We start from the raw sequence: 15,124 nt of genomic DNA on the forward strand, positions 1-15,124 counted from the left end.
TCCGTAGTGTAGTGGTTATCACGTTCGCCTAACACGCGAAAGGTCCCCGGTTCGAAACCGGGCTGAACATTATGCAAACGTGTTCAATTAATTATAAGATACAATTAAATCATTCAGATTAGTTGTTCAATGTTAACAGAGTGCAGTGTCTCACGATGCTGTTCCATTTGCTGATTTATCTCTGCAGTTCTGTTCACACTCAAATTCTACACAGTGTCTCTCACTCCCTCCCGTTTCCAGCCCTGACGCTGGAGAAACCATATCTCAAAGCTGCACATTCCGTGCATTCAGGTCAGCTGTGAGAGATTATTAAAGGATCCTGCCACGCCACCACGCTTCACAACAGAAAATTAAAGCCACAAACAAACCCATCGACTAATCGCTCTTCCTCAGCTCCAGAGTGAGTGAGGGCGGGACAAGCCCTAACTTCCGCTCCCACACTCTCCAATCAGCCGCTGCCGGCGGAAAGCGGAGAATGCAGCATCAAACAGCGGTTTACAGCCCTTCACTGGGCTGCAAAATGCCACCGTTCCAGACAACGCTCCCCGTGCTCCGAACAGCAGCCTCATAAGATGCTTCATCTCAGCTTCCTGAGTTCGAGCCCCAACTTGCACGAACACTTCTTCACTGGAAACACCATTAATTATCTGATTGCCACGTTTTGCATCATGAAAGTGATCCTAACCGATAATTATATAATCATAGAGGTTTACAGCATGGAAAGAGTCATTTACGCCCATAGTATCTGCACCGGCCAACAAATGCCCAGTTTTAGGTGTGTACCCCTGCACCTTATTGCATTTCATGTGCACATCTAAGAACTGGTTAAATGTGGTGAGGGTTTCTGCCTGCACCACACTTTTAGGCAGTGAGTTTGAGACCCCCACAAACATCTGCATGCAGAATGTTCACTTCAAATCCCCTTTAACCCTTACACTAATTACTTTGAAATTATGCAGCCTGGTTGTTGACCACTCCACTATGTGAAATAGACCCTTTTAATCAACAATATCTAGGCCCCTCCTACTTTTATACACCTCAATGCGGTCGCCCATCAGCCTCCTCTGTTCCAAGGAAAACAAACCCATCCTATCCAATCTGTCCTCATAGCAAAGTTGCTCCACTCCCGGCAACATCTACGTAAATCTCCTCTGTACCCTCTCCAGCGTATTCACGTTCTTCCTTCAATGCGGTGACCAGAACTGCACGCAGAACTCCAGCTGTGGCCTAACCACTATTTTATACAGTTCTAGCATAACCCACTTGCTGTTCTGTTCCTTGCTTCTGCCAATAAATGCAACCATTCCATATGAATTCTTAATCAACTTTTCCAACTGGTCAGCGACCTTCAGGGATCTGTGGACAAGCAATCCCAGTTACCTTTGTTCCTCTACACTTCTCAATGTCATACCAGTTGATGTGTATTCCCTTTCCTTGTTAGCCCTCCACAAATGCGCGATCTCTCATTTTCCACTGCTCTACCACCTTATCAGTTGATTGTTATCTTCCTGGAGTCTCCAGCTTTCTTCTTCATTATCAACCACACTGCCTATTTTAATAACACCTGAAAACTTCGGAATCATAACATCTATATTCAAGTTTAGATCATTGATAAATACCATAAAAAGCAATGGATCTGGCACTGAAAACTGTGGAACCCCACTGGAAACATCCTTCCAGTCACAAAAACACCCATCAAACATTAGCCTTTGCTTCCTGCCTCTGAGCCAAATTTGGATCCAATTTGCCACTTCGCCCTGAATCACATGGGCTTTTACTTAGAAAATGCATAATCATTAAATGTTATCCTGCCTTCATGGGAAAACATCATTAATTGACTGATGATCTTCATTTGCACAACTAAAGAAATGTTAACTGAAGGAGAGTCCTTAATTGAATAAGTTATCTGTGCTCTGCACTTTACCTCTGAATCCATAAACCATTTTGGACACTGTGCTTTAGAAGTCTGTTTCAAAATGTTCCTTGCTGGTAACATGTACATGGGACGTTGGAAACAATGAGATAGACTGTAGTGCAAGGGACTGGTTATTGTGAAACAGCAAAGAAAATATACAATCTGGAAGAATACCATCGAAAAGATGTGTGGCCCTAACAGCCAAAAAGAAGATGAAGGGCTGAGCCCTTTTCAGCAAAAAATGCTTTTCCCAAACATTTCTCTGACCGAATCTTCACAAAACAAAAATTATGCTTTTAAAGTCATTAAACCCGAATTTTCGTGCACCCGAATCTTCTGAATCAGATGCCTCTCGTTGTGCCGACTGAATCCATGTCCCTTTCAATATGCTGCTGACATGCACACTATCAAATGTGCCACAACTTATAGAATCAAAGAATAAGGGAATGGTTGCAGCCCGTCGAGCCCATGCCAACTCTCAACAAGTCTCACTCCCCTGTCATTTACCCAAAGCTGTGCAATTTCTTTCATTAGGATACTTATCCAACTCGGTTTGAAAGATAAGATTGAGTCTGACTCCACCGCCCTTTAGAGCAGTGTATTCAAGATTCTAACCACTTGCTGAGGAATGGCCACTCCTGTTCCCATGTATAAAGGCAGAGAAACACGCGATCAATTCCTGCCACACTCACAACCTTGCTAAATATAGCACCGTCATTCTATTATCGTGACACAAGCTCCAAAAGTGTAGTCCAGCTGTTGAGGTTAAAGCTCTGGTTATGTTCCCCACGGTGTTACTGCCACAGCGTTTCCGTAGTGTAGTGGTTATCACGTTCGCCTCACACGTGAAAGGTACCCGGTTCGAAACCGGGCGGAAACATTATGCAAACGTGTTCAATTTATGATTAGATAAAATTAAATCATTCATATTAGTGGTTCAATAATAACAGAGTGCAGTGTCTCACGATGCTGTTCCATTTGCTAATTTCTCTCTGCAGTTCTGTACACACTCAACTTCTGCACAGTGTCTCTCACTCCCTCCCGTTTCCAGCCCTGACGCTGGAGAAACCATATCTCAAAGCTGCACATTCCGTGCATTCAGGTCAGCTGTGACAGATTATTAAAGGATCCTGCCACGCCACCACGCTTCACAACAGAAAATTAAAGCCACAAACAAACCCATCGACTAATCGCTCTTCCCCAGCTCCAGAGTGAGTGAGGGCGGGACAAGCCCTAACTTCCGCTCCCACACTCTCCAATCAGTGGCTGCCGGTGGAGAGCGGAGAATGCAACATCAAACAGCGGTTTACCACCCTTCACTGGGCTGCAAAATGCCACCGTCCGAGAAAACGCTCCCCGTACACCAAACAGCAGCCTCATAAGATGCTTCATCTCAACTTCCTGAGTTCGAGCCCCAGCTTGCAGGAACACTTCTTCACTGGAAACACCATTAATTATCTGATTGCCACGTTTTGCATCATGAAAGTAATCCTAACCGATAATTATATAATCATAGATGTTTACAGCATGGAAGGAGTCATTTAAGCCCATCGTATCTGCACCGGCCAACAAATGCCCAGTTTTAGGTGAGTACCCATTCATCTTATTGCATTTAATGTGCACATCTAAGAACTTGTTAAATGTGGTGAGGGTTTCTGCCTGCACCACACTTTCAGGCAGTGAGTTTGAGACCCCCACAAACATCTGCTTGCAGAATGTTCACTTCAAATCCCCTTTAACCCTTACACTAATTACTTTGAAATTATGCAGCCTGGTTGTTGACCACTCCACTATGTGAAATAGACCCTTTTAATCAACAATATCTAGGCCCCTCCTATTTTTATACATCTCAATGCTGTCGCCCATCAGCCTCCTGTGTTCCAAGGAAAACAAACCCATCCTGTCCAATCTGTCCTCATAGCAATGTTGCTCCACTCCCGGCAACATCGACGTAAATCTCCTCTGTACCCTCTCCAGCGTATTCACGTTCTTCCTTCAATGCGGTGACCAGAACTGCACGCAGTACTCCAGCTGTGGCCGAACCAGAATTTTATACAGTTCTAGCATAACCCACTTGCTGTTCTGTTCCTTGCTTCTGCCAATAAATGCAACCATTCCATATGACTTCTTAACCAACTTTTCCAACTGGCCAGCTACCTTCAGGGATCTGTGGACAAGCAATCCCAGTTATCTTTGTTCCTCTACACTTCTCAATGTCATACCAGTTGAATTGTATTCCCTTTCCTTGTTAGCCCTCCACAAATGCGTGATCTCTCACATCTCTGGATTAAATTCCATTTGCCACTGCTCTAACCCCTTATCAGTTGATTGATATCTTCCTGGAGTCTCCAGCTTTCTTCTTCATTATAAACCACACTGCCTATTTTAATAACACCTGAAAACTTCGTAATCATAACACCTATATTCAAGTTTAGATCATTGATAAATACCATAAAAGCAATGGATCTGGCACTGAAAACTGTGGAACCCCACTGGAAACATCCTTCCAGTCACAAAAACACCCATCAAACATTACCCTTTGCTTCCTGCCTCTGAGCCAAATTTGGATCCAATTTGCCACTTCGCCCTGAATCACATGGGCTTTTACTTAGAAAATGCATAATCATTAAATGTTATCCTGCCTTCATGGGAAAACATCATTAATTGACTGATGATCTTCATTTGCACAACTAAAGAAATGTTAACTGAAGGAGAGTCCTTAATTGAATAACTTATCTGTGCTCTGCACTTTACCTCTGAATCCATAAACCATTTTGGAAACTGTGCTTTAGAAGTCTGTTTCAAAATGTTCCTTGCTGGTAACATTTACATGGGACGTTGGAAACAGTGAGACAGACTGTAGTGCAAGGGATTGGTTATTGTGAAACAGCAAAGAAAATATCCATCTCGAAGAATACCATCGAAAAGAAGTGTTGACCTAACAGCCAAAAAGAAGATGAAGTGCTGAGCCCTTTTCAACAAAAAATTCTTTTCCGAAACATTTCTCTGTCCGAATCTTCACAAAACAAAAATGATGCTTTTAAAGTCATTAAACCCGAATTTTCGTGCACCCGAATCTTCTGAATCAGATGCCTCTCGTTGTGCCGACTGAATCCATGTCCCTTTCAATATTCTGCTGACATGCACACTATTAAATGTGCCACTAACTTATAGAATCAAAGAATAAGGGAATGGTTGCAGCCCGTCGAGCCCATGCCAACTCTCAACAAGTCTCACTCCCCTGTCATTTACCCACAGCTGTGCAATTTTTTTCATTCGGATACTAATCCAACTCCGTTTTGAAAGATAAGATTGAGTCTGACTCCACCGCCCTTTAGAGCAGTGTATTCCAGATTCTAACCACCTGCTGAGGAATGGCCACTCCTGTTCCTATGGAAAAAGGCAGAGAAACACGGGATCAATTCCTGCCACACTCAGAACCTTGCTAAATTTCGCACCGTCATTCTATTCTCGTGACACAAGCTCCAGAAGTGTAGTCCAGCTGTTGAGGTTAAAGCTCTGGTTAAGTTCCCCACTGTCTTTCTGACACAGCGTTTCCGTAGTGTAGTGGTTATCACATTCGCCTAACACGCGCAAGATTCCCGGTCCGAAACCGGGCGGAAACATTATGCAAACGTGTTCAATTAATGATTAGATAAAATTAAATCATTCATATTAGTGGTTCAATATTAACAGAGTGCAGTGTCTCACGATGCTGTTCCATTTGCTGAGTTCTCTCTGCAGTTCTGTACACTCTCAAATTCTACACAGTGTCTCTCACTCCCTCCCGTTTCCAGCCCTGACGCTGGAGAAACCATATCTCAAAGCTGCACATTCCGTGCATTCAGGTCAGCTGTGAGAGATTATTAAAGGATCCTGCCATGCCGCCACGCTTCACAACAGAAAATTAAAGCCACAAACAAACCCATCGACTAATCACTATTCCCCAGCTCCAGAGTGAGTGAGAGCGGGACAAGCCCTAACTTCCGCTCCAACACTCTCCAATCAGCCGCTGCCGGCGGAAAGCGGAAAATGCAGCATCAAACAGTGGTTTGCCGCCCTTCATTGGGCTGCAAAATGCCACCGTTCGAGACAACGCTCCCCGTACACCGAACAGCAGCCTCATAAGATGCTTCATCTCACCTTCCTGAGTTCGAGCCCCAGCTTGCACGAACACTTCTTCACTGGAAACACCATTAATTATCTGATTGCCACGTTTTGCATCATGAAAGTAATCCTAACCGATAATTTCTAATCATAGAGGTTTACAGCTTGGAAGGAGTCATTTAAGCCCATTGTATATGCACCGGCCAACAAATGCCCAGTTTGAGGCGTGTACCCCTGCACCTTATTGCATTTCATGTGCACATCTAAGAACTTGTTAAATGTGGTGATGGTTTCTGCCTGCACCACACTTTCAGGCAGTGAGTTTGAGACCCTCACAAACATCTGCTTGCAGAATGTTCACTTCAAATCCCCTTTAACCCTCACACTAATTACTTTTAAATTATGCAGCCTGGTTGTTGACCACTCCACTCTGTGAAATAGAACCTTTCAATCTACAATATCTAGGCCCCTCCTATTTTTATAAACCGCAATGCTGTCGCCCATCAGCCTCCCCTGTTCCAAGGAAAACAAACCCATCCTATCCAATCTGTCCTCATAGCAAAGTTGCTCCACTCCCGGCAACATCTACGTAAATCTCCTCTGTACCCTCTCCAGCGTATTCACGTCCTTCCTTCAATGCGGTGACTAGAACTGCACGCAGTACTCCAGCTGTGGCCTAACCAGAATTTTATATAGTTCTAGCATAACCCACTTGCTGTTCTGTTCCTTGCTTCTGCCAATAAAGGCTACCATTCCATATGACTTCTTAACCAACTTTTCCAACTGGCCAGCTACATTCAGGGATTTGTGGACAAGCAATCCCAGTTACCTTTGTTCCTCTACACTTCTCAATGTCATACCAGTTGATGTGTATTCCCTTTCCTTGTTAGCCCTCCACAAATGCGCTATCACTCACATCTCTGGATTAAATTCCATTTGCCACTGCTCTACGCCCTTATCAGTTGATTGATATCTTCCTGGAGTCTCCAGCTTTCTTCTTCATTATCAACCCACTGCCTATTTTAATAACACCTGAAAACTTCGAAATCATAACACCTATATTCAAGTTTAGATCATTGATAAATACCATAAAAAGCAATGGATCTGGCTCTGAAAACTGCGGAACCCCACTTGAATCATCCTTCCAGTCACAAAAACACCCATCAAACATTACCCTTTGCTAACTGCCTCTGAGCAAAATTTGGATCCAATATGCCGCTTCGCCCTGAATCACATGGGCATTTACTTAGAAAATGCATAATCATTAACTGTTATCCTGCCTTCATGGGAAAACATCATTAATTGACTAATGATCTTCATTTGCACAACTAAAGAAATGTTAACTGAAGGAGAGTCCTTAATTGAATAACTTATCTGTGCTCTGCACTTTACCTCTGAATCCATAAACCATATTGGACAGTGTGCTTTAGAAGTCTGCTTCAAAATGTTCCTTGCTGGTAACATGTACATGGGACGTTGGAAACAGTGAGATAGACTGTAGTGCAAGGGACTGGTTATTGTGAAACAGCAAAGAAAATATACATTCTGGAAGAATACCATCGAAAAGAAGTGTGACCCGAACAGCCAAAAAGAAGATGAAGTGCTGAGCCCTTTTCAGCAAAAAATTCTTTTCCCAAACATTTTTCTGACCGAATCTTCACAAAACAAAAATGATGCTTTTAAAGTCATTAAACCCGGATTTTCGTGCACCCAAATCTTCTGAATCAGATGCCTCTCGTTGTGCCGACTGAATCCATGTCCCTCTCAATATTCTGCTGACATGCACACTATTAAATGTGCCACTAACTTATACAATCAAAGAATAAGGGAATGGTTGCAGCCCGTCGAGCCCATGCCAACTCTCAGCAAGTCTCACTCCCCTGTCATTTACACACAGCTGTGCAATTTTTTTCATTCGGATACTTATCCAACTCGTTATGAAAGATAAGAATGAGTCTGACTCCACCGCCCTTTAGAGCAGTGTATTCCAGATTTTAACCACTTGCTGAGGAATGGCCACTCCTGTTCCTATGTATAAAGGCAGAGAAACACGGGATCAATTCCTGCCACACTCACAACCTTGCTAAATATAGCACCGTCATTCTATTCTCGTGACACAAGCTCCATAAGTGTAGTCCAGCTGTTGAGGTTAAAGGTCTGGTTATGTTCCCAACAATGCTACTGCCACAGCGTTTCCGTAGTGTAGTGGTTATCACGTTCGCCTCACACGCGAAAGGTCCCCGATTCGAAACCGGGCGGAAACATTATGCAAACGTGTTCAATTAATGATAAGATAAAATTAAATCATTCATATTAGTGGTTCAATGGTAACAGAGTGCAGTGTCTCACGATGCTGTTCCATTTGCTGATTTCTCTCTACAGTTCTGTTCACACTCAAATTCTTCACAGTGTCTCTCACTCCCTCCCGTTTCCAGCCCTGACGCTGGAGAAACCATATCTCAAAGCTTCACATTCCGTGCATTCAGGTCAGCTGTGAGCTTTTATTAAAGGATCCTGCCACGCCACCACGCTTCACAACAGAAAATTAAAGCCACAAACAAACCCATCGACTAATCGCTCTTCCCCAGCTCCAGAATGAGTGAGGGAGGGACAAGCCCTAACTTCCGCTCCCACACTCTCCAATCAGCCGCTGCCGGCGGAAAGCGGAGAATGCAGCATCAAACAGCGGTTTACCGCCCTTCACTGGGCTGCAAAATACCACCGTTCGAGACAACGCTCCCCGTACACCGAACAGCAACCTCATAAGATGCTTCATCTCAGCTTCCTGAGTTCGAGCCCCAGCTTGCACGAACACTTCTTCACTGGAAACACCATTAATTATCTGATGCCACGTTTTGCATCATGAAAGTAATCCTAACCGATAATTATATAATCATAGAGGTTTACAGCATGGAAGGAGTCATTTAAGCCCATCGTATCTGCACCGGCCAACAAATGCCCAGTTTTAGGTGTGTCCTACTGCACCTTATTGCATTTCATGTGCACATCTCAGAACTTGTTAAATGTGGTGAGGGTTTCTGCCTGCACCACACTTTCAGGCAGTAAGTTTGAGACCCCCACAAACATCTGCATGCAGAATGTTCACTTCAAATGCCCTTTAACCCTTACACTAATTACTTTTAAATTATGCAGCCTGGTTGTTGACCACGCCGCTATGTGAAATAGACCCTTTTAAACAACAATATCTAGGCCCTTCCTATTTTTATACACCTCAATACTGTCGCCCATCAGCCTCCTCTGTTCCAAGGAAAACAAACCCATCCTATCCAATCTGTCCTCATAGCAAAGTTGCTCCACTGCCGGCAACAACTACGTAAAGCTCCTCTGTACCCTCTCCAGCGTATTCACGTCCTTCCTTCAATGCGGTGACTAGAACTGCACGCAGTACTCCAGCTGTGGCCTAACCAGAATTTTATACAGTTCTAGCATAAACCACTTGCTGTTCTGTTCCTTGCTTCTGCCAATAAATGCAACCATTCCATATGACTTCTTAACCAACTTTTCCAACTGGCCAGCTACCTTCAGGGATCTGTGGACAAGCAATCCCAGTTACCTTTGTTCCTCTACACTTCTCAATGTCATACCAGTTGATGTGTATTCCCTTTCCTTGTTAGCCCTCCACAAATGCGCGATCTCTCACATCTCTGGATTAAATTCCATTTGCAACTGCTCTACCCCCTTATCAGTTGATTGATATCTTCCTGTAGTCTCCAGCTTTCTTCTTCATTATCAACCCACTGCCTATTTTAAAAACACCTGAAAACTTCGTGATCATAACACCTATAATCAAGTTTAGATCATTGATAAATACCATAAAAGCAATGGATCTGGCACTGAAAACTGTGGAACCCCACTGGAAACATCCTTCCAGTCACAAAATCACCCATCAAACATTACCCTTTGCTTCCTGCCTCTGAGCCAAATTTGGATCCAATTTGCCACTTCGCCCTGAATCACATGGGCTTTTACTTAGAAAATGCATAATCATTAAATGTTATCCTGCCTTCATGGGAAAACATCATTAATTGACTGATGATCTTCATTTGCACAACTAAAGAAATGTTAACTGAAGGAGAGTCCTTAATTGAATAACTTATCTGTGCTCTGCACTTTACCTCTGAATCCATAAACCATATTGGACAGTGTGCTTTAGAAGTCTGCTTCAAAATGTTCCTTGCTGGTAACATGTACATGGGACGTTGGAAACAGTGAGATAGACTGTAGTGCAAGGGACTGGTTATTGTGAAACAGCAAAGAAAATATACAGTCTGGAAGAATACCATCGAAAAGAAGTGTGACCCTAACAGCCAAAAAGAAGATGAAGTGCTGAGACCTTTTCAGCAAAAAATTCTTTTCCCAAACATTTTTCTGACCGAATCTTCACAAAACAAAAATGATGCTTTTAAAGTCATTAAACCCGAATTTTCGTGCACCCAAATCTTCTGAATCAGATGCCTCTCGTTGTGCCGACTGAATCCATGTCCCTTTCAATATTCTGCTGACATGCACACTATTAAATGTGCCACTAACTTATACAATCAAAGAATAAGGGAATGGTTGCAGCCCGTCGAGCCCATGCCAACTCTCAACAAGTCTCACTCCCCTGTCATTTACACTCAGCTGTGCAATTTTTTTCATTCGGATATTTATCCAACTCGTTTTGAAAGATAAGAATGAGTGTGACTCCACCGCCCTTTAGAGCAGTGTATTCCAGATTTTAACCACTTGCTGAGGAATGGCCACTCCTTTTCCGATGTATAAAGGCAGAGAAACACGGGATCAATTCCTGCCACACTCACAACCTTGCTAAATTTCGCACCGTCATTCTATTCTCGTGACACAAGCTCCATAAGTGTAGTCCAGCTGTTGAGGTTAAAGCTCTGGTTATGTTCCCAACAATGCTACTGCCACAGCGTTTCCGTAGTGTAGTGGTTATCACGTTCGCCTCACACGCGAAAGGTCCCCGGTTCTAAACCGGGCGGAAACATTATGCAAACGTGTTCAATTAATGATTAGATAAAATTAAATCATTCATATTAGTGGTTCAATATTAACAGAGTGCAGTGTCTCACGATGCTGGTCCATTTGCTGATTTCTCTCTGCCGTTCTGTTCACACTCAAATTCTTCAGTGTCTCTCACTCCCTCCCGTTTCCAGCCCTGACGCTCGAGAAACCATATCTCAAAGCTGCACATTCCGTGCATTCAGGTCAGCTGTCAGCTTTTATTAAAGGATCCTGCCACGCCACCAAGCTTCACAACAGAAAATTAAAGCCACAAACAAACCCATCGACTAATCGCTCTTCCCCAGCTCCAGAATGAGTGAGGGCGGGACAAGCCCTAACTTCCGCTCCCACACTCTCCAATCAGCCGCTGCCGGCGGAAAGCGGAGAATGCAGCATCAAACAGCGGTTTACCGCCCTTCAGTGGGCTGCAAAATGCCACCGTTCGAGACAACGCTCCCCGTACACCGAACAGCAGCCTCATAAGATGCTTCATCTCAGCTTCCTGAGTTCGAGCCCCAGCTTGCACGAACACTTCTTCACTGGAAACACCATTAATTATCTGGTTGCCACGTTTTGCATCATGAAAGTAATCCTAACCGATAATTATATAATCATAGAGGTTTACAGCATGGAAGGAGTCATTTAAGCCCATCGTATCTGCACCGGCCAACAAATGCCCAGTTTTAGGTGTGTCCCCCTGCAACTTATTGCATTTCATGTGCACATCTAATAACTTGTTAAATGTGGTGAGGGTTTCTGCCTGCACCACACTTTCAGGCAGTGAGTTTGAGACCCCCACAATCATCTGCATGCAGAATGTTCACTTCAAATCCCCTTTAACCCTTACACTAATTACTTTGAAATTATGCAGCCTGGTTGTTGACCACTCCGCTATGTGAAATAGACCCTTTTAAACAACAATATCTAGGCCCCTCCTATTTTTATACACCTCAATACTGTCGCCCATCAGCCTCCTCTGTTCCAAGGAAAACAAACCCATCCTATCCAATCTGTCCTCATAGCAAAGTTGCTCCACTCCCGGCAACAACTACGTAAATCTCCTCTGTACCCTCTCCAGCGTATTCACGTCCTTCCTTCAATGCGGTGACTAGAACTGCACGCAGTACTCCAGCTGTGGCCTAACAAGAATTTTATACAGTTCTAGCATAACCCACTTGCTGTTCTGTTCCTTGCTTCTGCCAATAAATGCTACCATTCCATATGACTTCTTAACCAACTTTTCCAACTGGCCAGCTACCTTCAGGGATCTGTGGACAAGCAATCCCAGTTTCCTTTGTTCCTCTACACTTCTCAATGTCATACCAGTTGATGTATATTCCCTTTCCTTGTTAGCCCTCCACAAATGCGCTATCACTAACATCTCTGGATTAAATTCAATTTGCCACTGCTCTACCCTCTTATCTGTTGATTGATATCTTCCTGGAGTCTCCAGCTTTCTTCTTCATTATCAACCCACTGCCTATTTTAATAACACCTGAAAACTTCGTAATCATAACACCTATATTCAAGTTTAGATCATTGATAAATACCATAAAAAGCAATGGATCTGGCACTGAAAACTGTGCAACCCCACTGGAAACATCCTTCCAGCCACAAAAACACCCATCAAACATTACCCTTTGCTTCCTGCCTGTGAGCCAAATTTGGATCCAATTTGCCACTGCGCCCTGAATCACATGGGCTTTTACTTAGAAAATGCATAATCATTAAATGTTTTCCTGCCTTCATGGGAAAACATCATTAATTGACTGATGATGTTCATTTGCACAACTAAAGAAATGTTAACTGAAGGAGAGTCCTTAATTGAATAACTTATCTGTGCTCTGCACTTTAGCTCTGAATCCATAAACCATTTTGGACACTGTGCTTTAGAAGTCTGCTTCAAAATGTTCATTGCTGGTAACATGTACATGAGACGTTGGAAACAGTGAGATAGACTGTAGTGCAAGGGACTGGTTATTGTGAAACAGCAAAGAAAATATACATTCTGGAAGAATACCATCGAAAAGAAGTGTGGCCCTAACAGCCAAAAAGAAGATGAAGTGCTGAGCCCTTTTCAGCAAAAAATTATTTTTCAAACATTTCTCTGACCGAATCTTCATAAAAGAAAAATGATGCTTTTAAAGTCATTAAACCCGAATTTTCGTGCACCCGAATCTTCAGAATCAGATGCCTCTCGTTGCGTCGACTGAATCCATGTCCCTTTCAAAATTCTGCTGACATGCGCACTATTAAATGTGCCACTAACTTATAGAATCAAAGAATAAGGGAATGGATGCAGCCCGTCGAGCCCATGCCAACTCTCAACAAGTCTCACTCCCCTGTCATTTACCCACAGCTGTGCAATTTTTTTCATTCGGATTCTTATCCAACTCCGTTTTGAAAGATAAGATTGAGTCTGACTCCACCGCCCTTTAGAGAAGTGTATTCCAGATTCTAACCACTTGCTGAGGAATGGCCACTCCTATTCCTATGTATAAAGGCAGAGAAACACGGGATCAATTCCTGCCACACTCACAACCTTGCTAAATATAGCACCGTTATTCTATTCTCGTGACACAAGCTCCAGAAGTGTAGTCCAGCTGTTGAGGTTAAAGCTCTGGTTATGTTCCCAACAACGTTACTGCCACAGCGTTTCTGTAGTGTAGTGGTTATCACGTTCGCCTAACACGCGAAAAGTCCCCGGTTCGAAACCGGGCGGAAACATTATGCAAACGTGTTCAATTAATGATAAGATAAAATTAAATCATTCAGATTAGTGGTTCAATGTTAACAGAGTGCAGTGTCTCACGATGCTGGTCCATTTGCTGATTTCTCTCTGCAGTTCTGTTCACATTCAAATTCTACACAGTGTCTCTCACTCCCTCCCGTTTGCAGCCCTGACGCTGGAGAAACCAGATCTCAAAGCTGCACATTCCTTGCATTCAGGTCAGCTGTGAGAGATTATTAAAGGATCCTGCCACGCCACCACGCTTCACAACAGAAAATTAAAGCCACAAACAAACCCATCGACTAATCGCTCTTCCCCAGCTCCAGAATGAGTGAGGGCGGGACAAGCCCGAACTTCCGCTCCCACACTCTCCAATCAGCCGCTGCCGGCGGAAAGCGGAGAATGCAGCATCAAACAGCGGTTTACCGCCCTTCACTGGGCTGCAAAATGCCACCGTTCGAGACAACGCCCCCCGTACACCGAACAGCAGCCTCATAAGATGCTTCATCTCAGCTTCCTGAGTTCGAGCCCCAGCTTGCACGAACACTTCTTCACTGGAAACACCATTAATTATCTGATTGCCACGTTTTGCATCATGAAAGTAATCCTAACCGATAATTATATAATCATAGAGGTTTACAGCATGGAAGGAGTCATTTAAGCCCATCGTATCTGCACCGGCCAACAAATGCCCAGTTTTAGGTGTGTCCCCCTGCACCTTATTGCATTTCATGTGCACATCTAAGAACTTGTTAAATGTGGTGAGGGTTTCTGCCTGCACCACACTTTCAGGCAGTGAGTTTGAGACCCCCACAAACATCTGCATGCAGAATGTTCACTTCAAATCCCCTTTAACCCTTACACTAATTACTTTTAAATTATGCAGCCTGGTTGTTGACCACTCCGCTATGTGAAATAGACCCTTTTAAACAACAATATCTAGGCCCCTCCTATTTTTATACACCTCAATACTGTCGCCCATCAGCCTCCTCTGTTCCAAGGAAAACAAACCCATCCTATCCAATCTGTCCTCATAGCAAAGTTGCTCCACTGCCGGCAACAACTACGTAAAGCTCCTCTGTACCCTCTCCAGCGTATTCACGTCCTTCCTTCAATGCGGTGACTAGAACTGCATGCAGTACTCCAGCTGTGGCCTAACCAGAATTTTATACAGTTCTAGCATAACCCACTTGCTGTTCTGTTCCTTGCTTCTGCCAATAAATGCAACCATTCCATATGACTTCTTAACCAACTTTTCCAACTGGCCAGCTACCTTCAGGGATCTGTGGACAAGCAATCCCAGTTACCTTTGTTCCTCTGCACTTCTCAATGTCATACCAGTTGAT

At 43.7% G+C, this 15,124-nt stretch overlaps 6 non-coding genes across 6 annotated transcripts; all 6 read left to right on the forward strand.

The window, feature by feature from the left end:
- Nucleotides 1–70, forward strand: trnav-aac (transfer RNA valine (anticodon AAC)). The gene has a single exon. It is a non-coding gene; the product is annotated as a tRNA-Val (tRNA).
- A 2,652-nt stretch (nt 71–2,722) lies between these two features.
- On the forward strand, nt 2,723–2,795 carry trnav-cac (transfer RNA valine (anticodon CAC)). Its single transcript has one exon. It is a non-coding gene; the product is annotated as a tRNA-Val (tRNA).
- A 2,673-nt stretch (nt 2,796–5,468) lies between these two features.
- trnav-aac (transfer RNA valine (anticodon AAC)) lies at nt 5,469–5,541 on the forward strand. Its single transcript has one exon. It is a non-coding gene; the product is annotated as a tRNA-Val (tRNA).
- A 2,672-nt stretch (nt 5,542–8,213) lies between these two features.
- Nucleotides 8,214–8,286, forward strand: trnav-cac (transfer RNA valine (anticodon CAC)). The gene has a single exon. It is a non-coding gene; the product is annotated as a tRNA-Val (tRNA).
- Nucleotides 8,287–10,957: 2,671 nt separating this feature from the next.
- On the forward strand, nt 10,958–11,030 carry trnav-cac (transfer RNA valine (anticodon CAC)). The gene has a single exon. It is a non-coding gene; the product is annotated as a tRNA-Val (tRNA).
- A 2,671-nt stretch (nt 11,031–13,701) lies between these two features.
- trnav-aac (transfer RNA valine (anticodon AAC)) lies at nt 13,702–13,774 on the forward strand. The gene has a single exon. It is a non-coding gene; the product is annotated as a tRNA-Val (tRNA).
- Nucleotides 13,775–15,124: the final 1,350 nt, after the last annotated feature.

Source organism: Pristiophorus japonicus, chromosome 3, assembly GCF_044704955.1.
Source record: "Pristiophorus japonicus isolate sPriJap1 chromosome 3, sPriJap1.hap1, whole genome shotgun sequence".
Classification (NCBI taxonomy): Eukaryota; Metazoa; Chordata; class Chondrichthyes; family Pristiophoridae; genus Pristiophorus; species Pristiophorus japonicus.